This window comes from Bos javanicus, chromosome 2, assembly GCF_032452875.1.
Source record: "Bos javanicus breed banteng chromosome 2, ARS-OSU_banteng_1.0, whole genome shotgun sequence".
Classification (NCBI taxonomy): Eukaryota; Metazoa; Chordata; class Mammalia; order Artiodactyla; family Bovidae; genus Bos; species Bos javanicus.
In genome coordinates, this window is record NC_083869.1 from 128,004,737 (window position 1) to 128,025,058 (window position 20,322).

A 20,322-nucleotide genomic window follows, 5' to 3' on the forward strand; every position below is an offset into this window, starting at 1 on the left:
TGGTGGTTACAGTCAATGAGGGAGTGCTGGTATACCAACCTCTGAGGGTGGTGGGGAGAGGGAGCCCTGAACTATAGCACTTGCCAGTTTCCATGGTGTAAATATTCCCACCATGGCGACTAAGAGTTTAATTTAAAAACTGGTTTGCAAAAGTCCTAGCTATTAATACTTAACAATCAGCCCATCACTGATCATACATGTACGCATACATGGGTAAAAGCCCATCAGAAATACTTACGATTTGTGCATATTATTATATGAGAACTTTGGTTCCATAAAATGTTTCTAAAAAACAGAAAGGGAGAGTGAGGTCTGTATCACCAGTGCTGGCCGGCTCAGCGGATGATGTTGTGTGAAAAAGCATGAGCCTTGGCTGCTCCCTGAGTCGGAGTCAGATTTTGTATGTGAAGAAGTTTATTTTTATATAAATTTAGTTTCATTTCACGTAAATTTGTTTTCATACAAATTTCCTCTTATGTATATACAAGACTGTTGTATATAAATATACATACATACGATATGCATCTAAGTCTAAAAGGGTTCTTTCACTAAATAGGAAACAAACTCTAAGTGATAAAGTACCGTGTCTTAGTGTAACTGACAGCATTCCTATTTCCTAGGATATATAAAATACTAGTATGTCTATGTTCAATGATGTGGATTTATTGAAATATACTAACGTGTTTTTTTCCAGTTTTACGGCTGATCTCAAGAGCTGGTTAGAACTCTGGGCCAGCAATCACAAGATGGGTTCTGGGTCTAGATTTGCTGCTGTGTGACCTTGAACAAGTCAGTTATCCTCTCTGACCTTCAGTTTTCCTACCTCTGAAATAAGGAGGAGGACTTCCCTGGTAGTCCCGTGGTTAAGACTCCAAGCTTCCACTGCAGGAGGGCACGGGTTGGATTCTTGGTTGGGAAAGTTCCACATGCCTCCCCAAGGGGGTGGCCAAAATAAAATAAAATAGGGATGATAATATCCTTTGGGGACTTCCCTGGTGGCTCAGTCAGTAAAGAATCCAACTGCAATGCAGGTGACCCAGGTTTGATACCTGGGCCAGAAAGATCCCCTGGAGGAGGAAATGGCAACCCACCACAATATCCTTGCCTGGAAAATCCTATGAACAGATTTTCAGATATTTTCGCAAATATCATTTACCTTATATAGCTGCTGGGAAGATTAAAGGAGAACTGTTTGCAGCGTGATTGAGAGTCTTAATTTTAGAAAGGCATAAAAAAGCTCAACAAAGGGCAACAAATTGTTGTCACTGTCGTTTCTTAGTCTCTCTGAGCCTCCATCTATCAAACAGACACAGGTCCCAGGTTTGCCAGGAAGATCCACTGAGCTGTTGCGTATAAAAGTGCTATGCAAACTAGAAAGTGCTCTGCTAACGAGAAAAAGTGGTAAGAACAGTCTAAGGAGTGTGTGCAATAGACATGAAACACCTCAGAGCATCAAGACCACGACTAGACACATTACCCAAGGGAGAGAGTGAAAAGGGAACCGTGAAAACACACGTCAAGGCTCAAACTCCACTTCCACACGTGGAAACATCTGCCAATCTGTGGTTAGACCTGCCACCCAAGCCCCAGCCTCTTGGTCATTTCAGAATGGAGAAGTGGCCATGGGAACGGCCTCCTCATCTGCAGGGGACTGACGTAGGGGCTTGGATGGAGGGTGAGGGATGAGGCACCAGAGCTGAACTGAAAACGTCCCCAGGGAGGTATCCTGTGCATTTCCACCCCACTGCCCAGCCATACCGGGGCAAGACCATGTGGGCTGGCCTGGCACTTACGGAACCAGGCCTTCACAGATGAGAAGTGGGTTCAGATCCCCGCTCTGTTTCCCAGAGCCAAGTGGGCGTGGATGCTCTCCTCTCTGAACCTCAGATTCCCCAGCTGAGAAATGAGGATAATAGTAGCTAATTTCATGTAGTTGGGAGAATTAAATAATATATGCAAAGTAGCACTGGGGAGGCAAAGTCAAGTCTGTCAAGTTCTATTCCCTGATGAATCAGACAGACCAACAGGGAGATTCGAGCCTGACGTCATGTACTTAGTGCTAAATAGGAAAGGAAGCATGAGGTGCTTTGAATGGGCAACAGGGTGCCATCACCCAGTATGGGGTGCTGGGAGGTTTTCTGGAGGAGCCGAATCTCATCAGATGGGTGAGAGTCAACTGGGTGGAAGGGGCATTCCTGGCAGTTATGGCGGCACTAGCGAAGCTGGGAAGCATGAGGCAACTGTCTTACACAAAGGGTTCCTGCTGCAAAGACAAACCCTCATCTTCAGGAGGGGAGTCACAGACACTTCTCCTTTATCCCGAGCCAGTGTTTGTACTCAGCAGGCAGCGAAACGGACTACTGCTGCTGCCCCTAAGGTTAGAGAGTGAGCTCCCTGGCACCTGGAGCATTTAAGCACAAATAGTCATAGGCCAGGTGTGGGCTTCCAGCCTCAAACACTTTCCTGTCTATGTTGCAGAGCGGGTTGATGCCTGTGGGCTCTGTTGCCCAGGCTCCCTTGCCAGCCAGTTTTCAGTTACGTTCTGCCCCATCGAGGCAGATGGAGGAGGGGGGCATGAAGGGAGAAGATGGACTATTCCTCCCACATTCGAGTCTGCCCCGGGGGGCGGGGAGGGGCGGGTCACTGGAGGCTGGTGTGTTTCCTCTGTGCTCCACCCAGCCAGGTTCCAGCTGGCACCAAGCAGCCCGGGATTCTGGGCCCTGCACACCCCAGCGCCTCCCCTGGTCCCTCCACCCATGGGTGGTGGCAGTTTCCCACGATGGCTGATCTCTGGGTTGACTCATCATTCCCCGCTTTGGCTTCTCAGCTCCCCTATAAACAACCTAGGGAACCAGCACCCTGTTTTAAGTACATCTATCTGAAATACCCTTGGACTGCAAGGAGATCAAACCAGTCAATCAACCCTGAATATTCATTGGAAGGACGGATACTGAAGCTGAAGCTCCAATACTTTGGCCACCTGATGCGAAAAGACTCATTGGAAAAGACCCTGATGCTGGGAAAGTTTGAGGGCAAGAGGAAAAGGGAGCGGCAGAGGATGAGACGGTCAGATAGCATCACCGACTCAATGGACATGAATTTGAGAAAACTCCAGGAGACAGTGGAGGACAGAGGAGCCTAGCGTGCCGCCGTCCATGGGGTTGCAAAGAGTCGGACAAGATTTAGTGACTGAACGACAACAATCTGAAATGCCTAGAGTGTGTCTGTTACTTAAACTAACAGACACTAACAGGTTTACTAACTAAACCTGAAATGACACAACTCCTTACTGAAAATGTGAAGTGAAGTCGCTCAGTTGTGTCTGACTCTTTGCGACCCCATGAACTGTAGCCCACGAGGCTCCTCCATCCATGGGATTTTCCAGGCAAGCGTACTGGAGTGGGGTGCCATTGCCTTCTCCAGGGGATCTTCCTGACCCAGGGATTGAACCCAGGTCTCCCGCATTGCAGGCAAACGCTTTACAGTCTGAGCCACCAGGGAAGTCCTTACTGAAGCCACATGAAAAGCCTTGTCCTGAGAAATCAGGGATAGAGGTTGATCCAGAAGGTCCTTCGTAAGCCTTTGACTCTCACCCGGGTCCTCCCCTCCCATCCCAGTGCCATCTTCCCTCTGATGTGGCACCGGACCGGCTGCCTCCACCCTGACAGGTAGGTCCCAGAGCAGAGACTGAGCCTCCTCCAAACCACCAGACAAGCCCAGTAGCCTTTCACGGCCACCAGAGCACAGAGTCCTTCTGAATGGCTGGGAATAACTGCAGGGCACTGGAGGGGACCGCGCTGTTTTACACACTGGTGTCTGATGCAAGCCCGGAAAATCTACCAGTGCCCTCTGGGCCAGCATCCGCATTCGAGGAGGAAGAACGAGGTCAGAATGGGGAAGTGGCGCCCTCCAAACCCAGGCCTGGTGCCCTTTCTCCTCCTGTGTTGTCCTATGCCCGGGCACCTCCCAGGGGTCTTCAGGGCTGCTGGCATCCTGGCAGGGACTGCTGCTGCAGTGGCCTGGCCAGCCCCCCTTGAGAAGGTGTTCTACACAGCCCTAAGTTTTTAAAAGTGACAAGCTAGGGATTTCCCTGCTGGTCCAGCAGTTAAGACTATCGCTTACAATGCAGGGGGCATGGGTTTAATCCCCGGTCAAGGAAGTAAGATCCCACATGCCACGGAGCAGCCCCAAAAATACAAGAACAGAAGTGAAAAGCTAGAGATAACTTAAGTGACATCAGCAGGAGTTCAGTCACAAAGCACAGTCGGCCCACCCCTAGGCAGCTGTTTGACCAAACTCGATGTGCCCTGTGTGTTTGGGGTGCAGAGACCTCAGAGCAAAGGTCAGTGGCGGGGGCGGGGGTAAGGGATGAGATGGAAGGATAACTCGTTTTTCACAATAAATCCTTTATGCTATTTACATGGCCGAAATGGGCACAGCATTATTCTAAGAACAGTAAAGTTGTTTTTCATATTTGATTTTTTTAATAAAAAGAATGAGGTTGTGCTCAAGGTGCTGACGCGAAAACCTCTTCCTAATGAATGAACGATCACTGTGGGTAGTGCTCCCTTTGGGAGCAAAAGAGATTTACTTCCATGAGGAAAGAAAAATGTTTGAAGGCGCCCCGCCAATCTGTCGACAGAAGTTAAGATTTGGGGAGAGAGAGCTATGAAAGGGGGCCTTTGCTTTGTACTCTATACACTTCGGAATTGCTTCATAGTTTTACAGCGAGCTTGTTTTATTTTTGTCACTTAAAGACGAGAGGAAGAAAACACGTTTTCAGTTTAAAATGCCCATGGTTGGCCGGAGTCTCCTCTGGTCTCCGGGCACGTGGCTGGCTCAGCCTGACCCTCCTCTGGCTAAGGACAGGGGCAGTCTAGGAGCCCGCTCCATGCCCCAGACAGCTGTGTCTGTGCTTTTAGGACAACAGAGAAAGGAATGGATGGGAGAGGGCTGGCAAAGGCCCCGATGTCACATAAGCCTACCTTGTACATGGAGGAGGTCAGAGGCTCCTGTGTCTTCTCTGTGTTCTGCACCTAGTCTCATGCTTAGCCCTGCATGGAAAAGGAATCCAGGCAAATGAAGGGGTGGGAGGTGGGGAATCAGAGCTAGAGCATCCTGATGGAGAGTGGCTGGGGGGACCAGAGAACAGACCCAGGTAACCGTAATCTGTGTGTGGATTAGACACATGATGTGCTCTATGTGGGGACTTCCCAGGCGGCTCAGTGGTCAAAAAAATCCTCCTGCCAATGCAGGAGACACAGGAAGATCCCCTGGAGGAGGACATGGCAACACACTCCAGTATTCCTGCCTGGAGAATCCCAAGGACAGAGGAGCCTGGCGGGCTCAGTCCACGGGGTCACAGAGTCAGACACGACTGAACAACTAAGCACGAGGCCCCATGTGCTCTGTGCAGTCCCAAGAGGAAAGACTGGAGCCCCTGGGAGGAGATAAAGGATATAAAGCTGGGCTCGGCAAAAGAGAGAACTGCCAACAGACCTGCCTAAGACTGGACTGAGCTGTCTTGAGGGGTGGGGGATGAGCGTCCTGTCATCAGAGGAGACCAAGCTGAGGTGGGTGATGCCCAGCAGGACTCTGTAGAAGTGACCAGTCAGTGGATGGAAGGGTGGGTTCTGGGACCTCCCTTCCACTCTGAGAGTCTGTGATCCTGTGACTGGGGGACCCAGGACTGGAACAGCCCCCTGCCAGTTCCTCACTTTGGGCCAAGTGCTAAGCAGAGGGCTCTGCGAGCACAAGTCCCTCAAGCCTCCCAGCAAAGTCGCAGGCAGGGAGGAAACTCAGGGTCCCAGAGTGACACTGGCAGGCCCCACCCCTGCAGAGCGCCTTCCTAGAGATGTCCCATGGGCACCCCCATCAGACCGATTGCACTGGGGAGAAAATGGCATTTCTAGAAAGACCCATCTTGCTAAGGATCATGAGCTGCGGATGGGCATTAGACGTCTGGGGTTTTTTGAGGGTGTGGCAACTCCAGGGACCAGTCCAAACCCCTGCCTCCAATGGGGGTGCCTGGGAGAATACATTCCAGAGGCTCCCTGGGCACGTCTCTGAGCCCCTTTCTGGGGGCCTCCTGGGTCCCCCGCTGGCCCCCTACTTTGGTCTGTTCACATCTTCCCAAATCTGGGAACATTAGGCTCTTCTTGCCCCTTGAGCTCCCCTACTTTGCACCCCACTGCCGCCCTTTAATCCACCCTGCCCACTCCCGGGGCCCAAGGCCTCTGGATGGATGTCTCCTCCTCCCGCCTCCCAGCAGCCCTGCCCAAAACCCTCCTGCTCTTCCCCGATCTCAGCAGGACAGCCTCTCTCTGCTTCGAGGAAATGACACATGTCCTAAGACACACGCCCACCTCCTGAGATGGATACACAAGCCCCCTGTGAAGGGCCCCCAGCTGAGGATGGGGGGCATCGAGGAGGCACACGAGCACCCCGGGAAAGCCATCTACTGTTCCCATTAGGCCTTCCAGCTCCGGCCCGGCCCCCAGCCTCTCTCTGCTCTCCCTGCCCTGGCCTTCCTAGCACCTCGACCACACCAGCTCTTCCCTTCCTCCCCTGCCCGGGCACTCCCCTGAAGAGCTTCCCACACTGACCTCCCACGTCTTGGCCTTGGTCGGAGGTCACCTTCCCCAGAGGCCTTCTCTGGCCGCCCACTCAGCACCCAGCCTTGGAGGCAGCTCTCCCACCCATGCCCACCCTCCACCCCACACCGGGTCACCAGCCTGGAAAACTCTCCCTGGCCTCCGGGTTGACTGTCGGTTCCCAGCATCGGAGGTCACCTCGGGGGACCAGGACTGTCTGTTGTGAGAAGGGCCTGCCAGGCACGAAAGCAGGAGTGTTATAGATGCTCGTTTCAGGAACACATAAGCAGCACTTGGCAGTTTACACGCTGCCTTCCAGCCCACCACACATTCAGTCCACACAAGCCCAGCAGCAGGTGGTCTCTCGTCCCTTCTGAAGATGAACAAAGGCTCAGAGAGGTGAAGGGACCTGTCTGCCTGAGGTCACACAGCCAGCAAGCGGCAGACCGGACACAGGCCTGTCTTTCTGATGCTAAAGCCCTTGCCCGCTCTTCGACAGGATGTTGTGAATTCCGGCCCTGGTAACACATTCTGTGGGCTGCTTCTCGCCTTGTGCCAGGAAGCCACACTGAGTCCTGCCCTGCCCAGCCGGTCACCCAGGGGCTGCTGTGGTCAAGGTCTGCTTAGGGACCAACTGTCCCCCAGGGGTCAGCTGTGCAGGAGGCCAGAATAGGCCTCGGCCTTTCCTGGCTGTGTGACCCTGGGACAGTCACCCACTCCTCTGAGCTTTGGTTTCCTCACCTGGAAAATGGACATCTTAATAACACTCAGAGTCTGCTACAGAGCCAGAGTCCAATCAATGGAGACCATGATTAATGCTATGTATTCTTCTGCAAATAAATTAAAAGGTTTTCAATACAAAAGTACAACCTCAGTACATTCCTGTTACCAAAGCATTGCAAATAAAGCTGATGAGCTCCTAGCAACCGCTGTTGGCTTGGTGAGTAATTTCCATTCCTGACCTTTCCACTGCATCTGGAGAGACAGGCAGGGGAAGGGGCAGGGCGGGGGGCGGTGAGTTAAAAAAATGAGCATCACCATCCTGTATGGCTTGGCCTGAACTTTATTTTCCCATCAGCACTTTGTCTCAGAGACATTCTGGTGCTTCCAGGACGTGTTTCCCTCCTGCCTTCTACCTTGACCTTCACAGGCCCCGATGGGAAACAGGCAGGTGATATCCCCAGTCAGCAGATGGAAGAACTGAAGTTTCTAGAAACGACAACTGCCCCAGGTTACAGAGGAGGAAGGGGTGGAGCCACAGGAAAGCTGAATAGGGTGTCCCCTGGGATGATCCACCCACGTGGGGACAGGCTGCTCAGCGCACCTTCATCCACTCATGCATTCACTCACTCATTCATTCACTCACTCATGCATTCACTGCTTCATTTGCTCATTCATTCACTCAACCTTTGCCAGGGGCCTGTAGCAAGCCAGGCTTCCTGCTTCGAGGAAATGACACATGTCCTCAGACACATGCCCACCTCCTGACTTGGATATATAAGCCCCCTGCTAAGCACTCGCCACAGAGGATGGGAGGAGCATAGAGGATTCCAACAGGGGCCTCAAGCAATTTCTACTCCAGACGAGGGATGATAAATCCATACCTGCTCCCAAGACAGTACAGGCCATTCAGACAAGAAGAGACGAGGACATTCGGGTCTGGGTTCTTTACAGTCTTAAAGACAGACAGACATTTTTTTATTACTTGAAAAAGGAAAAAATAGAAAGAAAGAAAGCACAAACCTGTCAGAAGTTATAACAGAGGTTCAGCTGGTAACTTGGAGCAAGAAATGGGGGTGACTGGAGGGCTTCGCAAGGCTTTACCCCAGCGGGTAAAGCCGGGAAGCCAGGAGCTGTCAGCAGAGCTCAGGCCCCATTAAAAAGGCCCCCAGACCCGAAGGTCACTTCCTCCCGTGCAGTGGATGTATTTATTTTATAGATCTGCCAAATGCAGGGGAGAAACCCGGGCTGCCAGGAGAGAGAAAAGCGGGGAAAAGTAAACATCGTCAAGCCGGTGTTTTACAAGCCGCATTAAATCCCCTCACACGACGAACCATGCGGCTGCTAACGAGGACGACTCCGTAAAGTCTAGGGGATGGCGAGTTGCGAGATGCAGGAAATCAGATCATGGTGGATACAAACGCACGCGTGCTACACACTCTCACACACACACACACACACAGAACCGGTCCCAGAGGAAAGGGGTTAGGGAGAAAAGATACCTGCAAGGTCAGAACTCTGGGACCATCCCAAGCAGACTCCCTTGATTAGAACCCCCCAGGGCAGGGTCACCCGTGCGGGACAGCCGGGTCTCACTTCTTGTCCCCCTGCCCCTCCCAAAGCACGGAGGAGCTGGGCCTGGCTCCACTTCTCTCCCTCACACTCATCTACACATCTTGACCAAACCGTCAAAACCATCAGAAGGTCCTCCATGGGGGGGTGAGGGGTAGTGTCCAAAACTGCCAGCACCCCACCCCCTGGGTTGCAGGAAGAGACAGTTTTCCCCACGTGATGTGGCCTGAGGGCCCGATGAGACTTGAAAGCGCTCAGCTGCAGGGCCTGGTACAGTCTTGGTAAATGGGAGATATTATTTTTATGTCATGTTATTATCATCAGCAGGGACCTTGGGAGACCCTGTATTTGAGATGGGGGGAGGTGAGGGAGATGGAAGAAGACTGAGGAAGCTGGAGCACAAGGGATCAGGGAAGGATTGCTGAGCAGTGTCCCAGCAGAGACCAGGCCCATCCAAGGAGCTCAGCGAGGGTCCACAGTAAGGTTAGGGAGCTGGGGTGAGGCCTGAGTCACCGCAGGTTACCTAGACAGCAGTCAGAAAGGAAAACTGGACATGGATGAGAGCAGGGACCCCCCAGGTCCCCTGAGGATGGAGTCTGAGCATGGGTGGTGGGGGAGGGGGTGGTCTGTCAGGAGGAAGGACAGGGAGTGGCCTGGAAAGATGTCTGGTGTCTGCTCAGTTGTATTTAGAAGATTTGCCCCAAAGTGTGTGACCCTGGGTCACATCTGACCACTCCGAGGCTCAGTTTCCTCTCTGAGAATCTCAGGGTCCCTCATGCCCGCCATCTGTGGCTCAGTCTGACGCCTCCCACTGGCCCCACCAAGCGTGGTTCCTGCACACCCAAACCTGTGCCCTCCGCCTCACCCCGAGCCTCCCTAGCTTAGGCAGCAGCCAAGAATTTCTAATTGCCTCTCCCTCCAAAACAAACAGTCCAGGAGTCACGATCCAAGTGTCTTTTGGGTCTGCTGTGGATCTCCTTGAAGTCCCGCCTGGTTTCTTTTAGGACCCCTTTATACAAAACATCACTTTATCTGACAATTGAGAAACAGCTCCGGGTTCTGATGTTTGTTCTGGAGAACAGGTAACCTGGCAAGTCCCAGGCCGGTGAGTGCAGAGTTGAAATTATTCAAGGCCGCACCCCAGCCTTCTCAAGCACCTACCCAGACTGCAGAGGCCATGTAGTCAATTCATCCAAGTTAACAACGGGTTCTGCCAAGAGGGAGTGCCCGTCAGAACCCACATCCCTGTAAGCCAACTTCTGGGCAGGCGGGTGGTAAACTGTTCATTGTCTAGAAGACGGCCTGGGGCCTGGCGGGCCGGGGGTGGCGTCAGGGCCGCAGACTTTAGCATCTGCACCCCCCTCTGCAGGGCTTCTGAGGCCCCAGTTATGGTCACAGCCAGAGGAACCAGCAGCATCACTGCATTTTGGGGGAGCCCAGGGCAAGCTGTGATCCCCAGTCTCTCAGGGGCCACACAGCTGGCAAGGCAGGACAACTGGGTGCCTTTGTGGGTCACACCCAACCTCACCTCCTTCCTGCCACCCTGCCCCATGTCTGATGCCCCAGGGAGGGGGGAGCGACAAGACTGGGACCCGTTGTGGCCCCAGCACAGAATCCCCACCGCCTTCCTGACGCCCCTCTGCACCTCCGAGTGGTGGGACTTCTGCCTTGGGGACCTACAGGTCAGCACACAGCCACCAACGGTCTCCAAGAGAGGGTGGGGCCCTGGATTTCCAGATGTTTCTGTCGCCCAGTGGTTCCTAAACGGTGGGGGTGGGGGGCACATGAGTATGCCCTGGAGTGGGTGGAGAGGGCCTCATTTGAAACCTGACTACACAGACCCCACTTTGGACTTGCGAAACGGAACCCCTAATGTCCTGGCCCTGGAATGTGCCCCTGGGCCCCTAACAATGCCACAGTTCTTAAGGCACAATCCCAAGAGCCAACAGACCAGGATGGAGCCCTGATTCAGCCCCTTATGAGCAGCGCAGCCTTGAGCAAACAACTGAACCTCTCTGAGCCTGTATTCTCATCCCTCGAGTGAGGGTAATACTGGCACCAATGAAACAACGCGAGAGAATTCGAGACAGCGCCCAGTGCAGACAGAGAGACGCCCAGTAAACACCGCTGCTGTCACTGCAGTCGCTGGGTGCTCGGCAGCCTGCTGGTAACCACTACCTTGCTCACTTTCAGGCTGGAAGCTCTCTCTGCCCTGCCTTGCTGACCAAACTGCCCCTCCTAGTCGGATTGCCACATGCAGTTGCCTAGTCTGCGCACTGCACAAAGTGCTGTCGGCGGCACTGGGGCTGGAATCCAACCTGCCTCCACTGAGCCAGGCACGCTGGCATGTGAGCTGTGCCCACAAGGGCCATGTTTTCTACTCTTTCCAAAAGCACCACACCGGTAGCAACGGGTTTTGCGGAGCTCAGGCTACTTCCCATCACGGGGCCGGTATCAGCCTTTGCCAAGGACTGTCATCCAGCCCCGGGTCACTGGAGCCTGCCTGGTTCGTAAAATTATTTATATGGAGGACAACTCGGGAAATTCGAAAATCCATTTATTATTAGATGATATTAGGAAATGCTTGTTAATTTCCTCAGGTCTTGGGTTATATAGAAGAGTATCTATATTCTTAGCAGATGAATGTTGAGTTATTTAGGAGGGATATGTTGTAAAGTTTACAGCTTACTTTGAAATATTCCAGCCGAACTGTAGGGCTAGAGATAAAGAAAGGTATAACATAAATGGGGAAACCCACGTGACCACGTGACAACGGTCGTCACATTTAATGGTAGATACATGCATGTAGGCTTCCCCAGTGGCTCATCGGTAAAGAATCTGCCTGCAGTGCAGGAGCCCCAGGTTAGATCCCTGGGTCAGGAAGATTCTGGGGAGAAGGGAAAGGCTACCCACTCCAGTATTCTGGCCTGGAGAATTCCTTGGACTGTATAGTCCGTGGGGTTGCAAAGAGTGGGACACAACTAACACTTCTACTACTACTGTATGCATATATGTTAGACTAGTCTTGCATCTTTTTATGTGCTTGATAATTTTATAATAAAGATATTCAAATAATAATTTTTAAGAAGGGAATGGTGAGAAAGGGGCTCTCGAGTCACCTGAGTGCCCGTTGTCCTCTCCTCAAGGTGCTCTGCTGTCTTCACCTCCAGGAGGGACCCTCCTGGGCGGACTCCTGTTTCCTTTGGGGATATGGGGGACACAGCAGATCCACCCAGAACACTCAGTGGCACTGACAGGACCTTCCCAGGGTAGGAGCAATGAGCAGCTCATGCCCCCCACGCCCTCCTCCCAGGGTACTCTTTTGGGAATGAGAAACTCTAAAGAGGGATGTTCCTTGCTGTACTTTGCATAGTCAAAAAATGGAAATAGTCTAACTGTCCATTTACGGGGAGTTGAAGGCATAAATTTAACAGCCATGTCTCTGCGCCTTGTGACATGGAAGTATGTTCAATAACATCCTGAGTGAAAAAGCAAATTGCAGAACAATATGTAATGCTTTTAAGAGAAAACAGTCCCTACATATGTTCTGGAAGGTGGCCCACTGATCTATTCTCAGTGGTTATTTCTGGAGTGTGAGAGTAGGTGACGGAGAAGAAACTCACTTTCCACGTCAACCACGTTTGCATTTTTTGAAAATCACAAATGCATTTTGCATTACAGTTCTACACAGATCTCAGATCACTGACTACCCTCTGCACAGTGTAGTAATACCAATACCCACATAGGACTGCAGGGAGATCAAACCAGTCAATCCTAAAGGGACTCAACCTTGAATATTCATTTTGGAAGGACTGATGCTGACGTTCCATAACCTGATGGAGAAGAGCCAACTCACTGAAAAAGACCCTGATGCTGGGAAAGATTGAAGGCAGGAGGAGAAGGGGGAGACAGAGGATGAGATGGTTGGACGGCATCACCGACTCAGTGGACCAGAGTTTGGCAAACTCTGAGAGATACGGAAGGACAGGGAAGCCTGGAGTGCTGCAGCCCAGTGGGTTGCAAAGAATCGAACATGACTGAGCAACTGAACAATAACAGAACATACCACATGCCAAGGATGTTAGGCATATTAACTCAGTTAATCCACATATGATTTAACACACACTACCATCTTCATCCTTCCCGGTTTACAGGTGAATGAGACACAGCTCTTTAAGGAACTTACCCAAGGCCACACAGTTAGTGTCGAAGCTGGGATTTGGACCTGGGCAGTTCTTCTCTACCAGTAGTACCATGACAACTCTACTGTATCAGCACAGAGGCCTGGACACAATGCTGTTCCATTTCCTCCTCGTGGAGCTCTCAGAAGGGCTCCTTGCCTGACTCGAGACTCCCAGAGCAACTGAGGAGCCTGACTGGAGATGGTCCAGGTGGCAGCATGATCTGAAGCTGGGGGAGGGGCCCATCTTCTTCTAAGGAGGAGAAGAGACGGGCACCGGAGGAATAAAGTAGACACACGTGTATGTACAGGTGACACAGACACCACCAAGACCACCCAGGGTTAATCCTGCAAATCAAGGCCCCAGCTGCTCATTGGACAGATGAGGAAACTGAGGCCTGGAGACAGGAAGTGCCCGAGTCTGGATGAGTCTGGTCAGGACCTTGCAGAGGAAAGCGGAAGAACAAAGACCGCCCTTCACCCCACAGGCCTTGCCCCACGTGGTCTTGTTCTCCACAGGCAGTGAGGATGTCTTGAAATCCTATCTGCTTCCCGTGAGCAGTGAAAGGTGAGGCCGCCGGGGGGAGCCAGTCACGGCTGGGACCCGACCGCTCCAGCGCACCCCATCCTCGGCATCCCTGGGGCGGGGCCTGGACAGAGGCAATGCCACGCTGGCCTGGAGCCACACCTTAGAATTCTGAGAATAAGCAGCAGCCCCGACACCCTGAGGACACACCCCGGTGTTCGCAGTGGCAGATCTGAGGCGTGAAATTGCGGGTAATTTTTATTTCCTTCTTTGTACTTTCCCACAGTTTCCAAATTTTTATTGGGTGAGCACACATCAGTGTTATAATTAGAAAAAAATTACTGTTTTTTTTCCCCCTCCAGGAGAAACCAAGGACGTATTGCAGGAAGTAATTCATCCAAATGAAGGTAAAATGTGTGACTCTTGTTAAACGAGAAGAGAGAATAGGAGAGGGCGCAAGGGGGACAACCAATATTTCTTGGGTGCCTATTACGTGGCAAGCATAGGGCCAGGGACCCCTCATCCATTATGTCTTCAATGCTCACACCGACCCTGGGAGTTTAGCGCCCTGATCCCCATTTTACAGATGTGGACGCTGAGAGTGAAAGCATCTTTCCACTCACCAAGCTGCCTCTCCAAGAGGTGGCAGAAAATGCAGCTCCAAAACCAGTTTGGTGATTTCCCTGGCGATCCAGTGGTTAAGAATCCACCTTGTAATGCAAGGGACACGAGTTTGATCCCTGGTGTGGGAACTAACACCCCACATGCTTCAGAGCAACTAAACCCCACAACAACTGAGCCTGCGTGCTCTGGAGCCCACGTGCCACAACCAGGGAGTCTGCTGCAATGAAAGATCCCGCATGATGCAACTAAGACCTGATGCATATTAAACAAACAAGCAAACCAGTTTGCTTTAGAGTATCCATTATCTAGGGCTTCTTAGAGAAGAGTCACCAGTTTCTCACAATACAGCTGCCCTTCCAGCTATTGTTTGCCAAGTCTTTTGATGACAGCAGGTCATTTTTATGTTCTGTATATAATGTTTTATCTGGAAGTGTTAATGCCTAATGCAGATAAAGCTGCAGTGGATTCCATCTGCCATTTGGTTGCCGGTAGCACAGAAAATCAGTACAAACCTTTTTGGAAGCAATAGGTGACAATACAGCAAGACTCATAAACAAGTTAAGATCTTTTGACTCAGGAATTCCATTCCCAAGCGTGTATTTCTAAGAACTACTTCAGCAGAAAAAATAGAAATTGACATGCATAAAGATGTTCATGTCAGTATTAACTACAATAGCAAATGACTGATAACACGACAAATGTGATTTTGTTGTTCAGTTGCAAAGTCGTGTCCAACTCTTTTTCGACCCCTTAGGCTGTCCATGGGATTTTCCAGGCAAGAACACTGGAGTGGGTTGCCACTCCCTTCTCCAGGGATCTCCCCGACTCAAGGATCAAACACACATCTCCTGCCACATCTCCTACACTGCAGGTGGGTTCTTTACAGCTGAGCCACCAGGGGAAGCCCCAACAATGTGATGGGAGATGCTTTAGAAAGTGGCTTTTTATGATGAGTAGTTTTTCTGAATGTGGTAGCCAGCCCCCAAGTTGCCTTCCGTGAGTCTCACCTCCTGGTAGTCATGCCCTGGTGAAGTTCCCTTCTTGATGCTGAATAGAACTGACTTAGTAACCAGTAGGGTTGGGTAGAAGTGACCATGTGTCACTTCTAAGGAGAGGTCCTGGAAGATGTTGCAGCTTCTGCTTTGGTCTCTTGATTATTCACTCTGGGGGAGGCCAGCCACCACACTGTAAAGAAACTTAAGTCACGAAGAGGGCCTGGGGCCTCCGGCCAAGAGCCAGGTGAGTGCACCACTTTGGGAATGGATGGCCAGCCCCAGTCAAGCCTTCAGATGACTGCAGCCCTACCCAACATCTCAAGGGCAAATTCATGACAGGCCCCAAACCAGAACTGCCCAGTTAAGCTGCTCTTGACATTCTTAACAGATAGAAACTATGAGAGACAATAAATGCCATTGTTTTAAGTCACTAGGATTTGGGTCATTTGTTTGAAAGCAATACACACGATGGAATTCAAACAGGACGAAAGTAAAAAGTGATTAAACTATTGTTACTCACACAATAGCCGTAGTTTCACAAACAGGATGAATTTCACAAATACAATGTTAAGCCGAAGAAGCCAGATACCAAAGAGGACATTCTCTGTGATTTTATTGGCACAAAGATCCTAAATGCGCAAAGTTAATCTTGGCTGTCTGCATAGTGGTTCTTTTTTGGGAGAGGAAGCATGGTGGCCACCGGGAGCAGTTAGCAGGGGGCCTCCAAGTGCTGATAACGCTTCACTTCTTGGGCTGGGGGCTATATGGTTTAGACAAGATCGGCCACATTCAGGGTGGTATGGCCACAGACTGGGGGCTGTATAGTTGAGATCATGGGTATGCTTTTTTTGTAAAAACTCATCAAGCTGTACATTTATGACTCATGCTCTAGTCTGTATGCACACTATATTTCAACATGAAATATTTCTAAATGATCATTGTATGGATACTGTTTGAAATCTAGAGACCAAAAATGAGGTTCTGGGCCATGAAAAGGGAAGAACTTCAGGAGAGTCTGTACAATGATTTGCAGTCCTGTAAAACACACATATGGAAGGCAAGATGGAAAAAAGATGAAATGTTTGTGTTGCGAGGCAGGGATTCTGGGCAACTTAAAAATCTTTTAAGTGTTTCATTTAGGAATGTATTAGACTGTCTTGTCAGAGAGAATGAATAAAGGGCCAAGAGGTTTAATACATTTTCACAGGGGGTCTAACCAGAGACTAAAATACGATCCTATAAGGAGTAAGCTTTTTATTCACCCAAAATTTGACCACCCAGAATAATGCCTTCCCAGAGATTTCACAAGCTGTTCAAGTGCGGTTTCTCTAGCAGAATCAGTTATTGAAACTGCCGTCCTCATTAAGCAGAAAAGTGGGCGCCCGTGCTCAAGGTTCGCGGTCCGGCTGGGCGTGGAGAGAAGCTAGGCCAGGCGGACAGGAGGTGTTGGCGACGTGGTGGGCAAGCAGAGCAGCAGGTATTAATTTGCTGTAAAGTAAGGAAATTTGCGGGCCTGGAGGAACTCTCCCAGTGCTGATAGTAATAGAATCAGAAATATCACCTTCAAATCCCCAAACAGCTGCAGGCTCAGAAGACAGTGGAGAAAGTTCTCCAATTTCACTGAGCTATAAATTTTGGATTTCCCATAACAGCTTTCCAGAACAGGTTCCACATTGTTCTCAGTAGAAATCACACATTACAGTATTCGGTAGCATCCTGAAGACACAGACTCTGGCACACTCCTTCCGTATGCCCTCTCCCAGCTCAAAAACCGTCAGTGGATTCCCCCACTAACCCCCAGCACAACCTTAAAAAGTGTCTCTGGCCCAGCACGGTAAAAAGTAACAACTCCAACCCAGGCACCCCAGACTGTGTCACCGCCGGCCACCTGGCCAAGAGCCCACTGTATCTATCACCTGGGAACTCCCTTCACCAGATGATCTTTACATGGGGAAGGGCTTTCTAAGCTTCAAAGCCGTGGAAGAAACCACAGAGGAAATGCTTGACAGTCCCACGCTACATAAAAACAAGAAATTCCGGTGCGATTAAGAAAATCAAGCAAAATTAAAAGACAAACAACTGGGGGAAAAAGTTAGCAACAAATACCACAGACAGATGGCGAGGGCCCTTACTTTATAAAGAACCCACATAAATCAGTTTTGAAGATACATATACAAAGATGCTCATGGATAAAAGGGCAAATGGCTTAATAAAAAGCAAATATAAGAGGCTAACAAACATGTGGAGGCGGAAAGAATGCTCGATCTCTCTAAAGGTCAAAGAAACGCAAATAGCAATAAGATAGATTAAGTTATCAAAGACACTGCTCCCTGCTAACTGAAGCACAGAGGGATAGCATTCTCGTGTAGGCACTGGGGCGTGTAAATTCGTGAGCTATTTCTGGCAAGCCACTTGGTGATCTTTATCAAAAGCCTTAAAAATGTTCCTACTTTGTTCACATTTTTTTTTTTTTTACTGTTTCTTTAGAAACTTTTCAGCAAATAATTTGGTGATATTTATCAATCTTCTTGAGATGTTTGTACTTTGGACTCAGATTTCTGATTATTTTCTCCGAAATCTAAAAGTTGACATGCGGCTGAAGATGGATGTACGTAAAGACATGTCTGCTGCAATGTGAACAGGCTATAACGAAAAGCTGGAAAGAACCTAAGTGACCTACAGTTGGGGAGAGGGTGAGGCAATTACCGTACGTCCTTGTGACTAAAAGCACTGGGTAAAAAACCTTGTAACAGTCAAGGGTTCCAAACGGTGTGGGGAAACGCTTATGAGGTAATAGGTTTGCAGTGGGAAGTAAGCTCTCAATTTCTTAAAGAAAACAAAATTTTAGCCAATAGAAGGGAACCCCACACATGGATTGCCTCTGGCTGGTGAGCTTAGGGGAAATTTGTATATGTGCTTCTTTACCGTTTTCCGTGATTTTCGAAATGTCTTCAGTGTGCAGAATTACTTTGATAATCACTTAAGTAGTTAAAATCTGTAAAAAAAAAAAAAATTATTCTCCTTGATACAGTCGATTTTTCTAGTGAAAAGCAATTGTTCCTTTATGAATTGACACGTAGGTTCAATAAATATTCGTGAGCAAATGAGTGAATAATGCTTTTAAGACTCTTGTGAATTATTTCTCACTTTCTGCTTTTATTGCCTGGATATTTGTGTATATGTCTTTCTCCCTTGTGACCCTGGAAGGTCTCAGAAGGCAGAAATCACATGTCTCCATTTATTCACATCCAGCCAGTGCCTTGAACCCAGGAGGAGCTCCAAAAGTTATTTTTAAATGAATGGAGCATATCATACAGTTATGTGTTTTTTCATATGAGATAAAGATTCAGGATGCCAAAGACTATGACAAACCCAAGCCTCCTGAAGTAGAACTCCCTGAAAGCCAAGAACAAGGAGATCAAAACAGGGGTTCTAGTGGCAACTCTGCCCCAACCCGGAAGCCATCAGGTGTTTATGCCAAAGCTGCTGTCTGGTCCTGAAAGCACTGTCCTAGGAGCCCTCATGCTGCAGGTAATACCTACGGGACCCTGGGCAAGTCACTCATCCTTAGTTCACTCATGGGTGAACCAAAGACGCTGGAGTACTTCTAGCTTGCTGTCACTAGGATTTCTAAAAAGCATCTGATAGTGAAAGTTGGTTTGGAATACCAAGGTGAAAGGGATCTTCAGAACACGGCAGAATTGTTCTTAAAAAAAAAAAGCAAAACACCCTGTATTGATAAACCAAATCAATAATGTGCACCCGTGAGCTGGGCTCCACTTCACTGACATTTTTGTCTTTCTCATCAATCTTAATAATTAAATTAGGCAACCTTAAGGTTCTGGCAAGGACCCTGGGATTCCTGGAGCATCTGTAGAGATAAGCAACAATTCCTCTTGCAGTCAATGATTTCAGAGAATGAGATGACTCACTGAAATGTCAGTGCTTCCAATGAGGGCAGAGAATGGAGAGGATCTTGGGCTTTTCTTCTCTTGCCCCTCCTTGGTCCAGAATTCTCCCATTCATCCGCAGCAGGTGGTTTCGCTGGTGTACAGTGACCTCTGCAGACAGCAGGGTGTTGCATGTCTGTCTCTGAGCGGAAGAGGAGAGGCCCCTCCTGCTCTCCCCAGACTCCCAGAGTCCCCTCTTATCAACCAGGACCCCCTCGATCACACAGAAATGGAGCGCTGGCCCTGAATCTTGGTTCTTAGTATTAGAGCCCTGAGCTCCGCGTGCTTTGTCCCCACTTGTATGCACTTCAGAGACTGGAGCTGTGCATGGTGTAACCAGGAACTCCCAAACTCTCCACGAGAAAAGTCCAGTGGGAAGCTCAGGGCTACACCACCACAGTGCCAAGGAATCAGGCTTCATGTGTCCCCAACTTGAGCTCCTTCCAACACTGGAGAGGCGACAGCCCGGAATCCAGTGCTCTGGAGCCAGATGGCCTCCATCCGCTCTTGACTGCATGAGCTTGGGCCAATTACTGAAACTCTGGTTGCTCAATGTTCCTTATCTTTAAAATGGGGTTAATACTACAAGAGACAAGCTGAAAAGATGAAACAGTTACTTATATTAAAAATATATGTATACCTATACGTATATAAAGTCGCTGCCGTCTCTGGGGTCGCACAGAGTCAGACACGACTGAAGCGATTTAGCAGCAGCAGCAGCAGCATATAAAGTCGGGTAATTGACAGGGGCTTCCCTTTTGGCTCAGAAGGGGAAGAATCCGCCTGCAATGAGGAAGACCTAGGTTCGATCCCTGGGTTGGGAAGATCCCCTGGAGGAGGGAATGACTACCCACTTCAGTATTCTTGCCTGGAGAATTCCACGGACAGAGGAGCCCCAGTGGGCTACAAGTCCATGGGATCACCAAGAGTCGGGCACATGGTGTTTAAGGAAAAGCATTTATTCTTCTTTGAGGAAATCGGAGAACGAAGAAACACTGGAAGGAACGGAAGCAGGTCCATTTCTTATAAGAAATGAGATCAGAAATGGGTGGCTGGTTTTTTCTTCCCACCCCCGCCCCCCTCCCCCAATGGCCGTCCCAAAGGCAGCTAGCCTCCCTTGAGGACAATGCCCCCTCCAAGGCCGTCTACAGGCGGGGCCCTC

At 49.9% G+C, this 20,322-nt stretch overlaps 2 long non-coding RNA genes across 2 annotated transcripts; one reads left to right on the forward strand and one right to left on the reverse strand.

The window, feature by feature from the left end:
- Positions 1-13,312: 13,312 nt before the first annotated feature.
- LOC133233122 (uncharacterized) lies at positions 13,313-18,260 on the forward strand. The gene is made up of 4 exons (XR_009731604.1): positions 13,313-13,842; positions 13,954-13,998; positions 14,970-15,086; positions 17,698-18,260. It is a non-coding gene; the product is annotated as an uncharacterized LOC133233122 (long non-coding RNA).
- LOC133233133 (uncharacterized) lies at positions 16,028-20,322 on the reverse strand. Its single transcript, XR_009731615.1, has 3 exons — positions 19,143-20,322; positions 18,136-18,205; positions 16,028-16,698 (listed from the first exon to the last, which is right to left on the reverse strand). It is a non-coding gene; the product is annotated as an uncharacterized LOC133233133 (long non-coding RNA).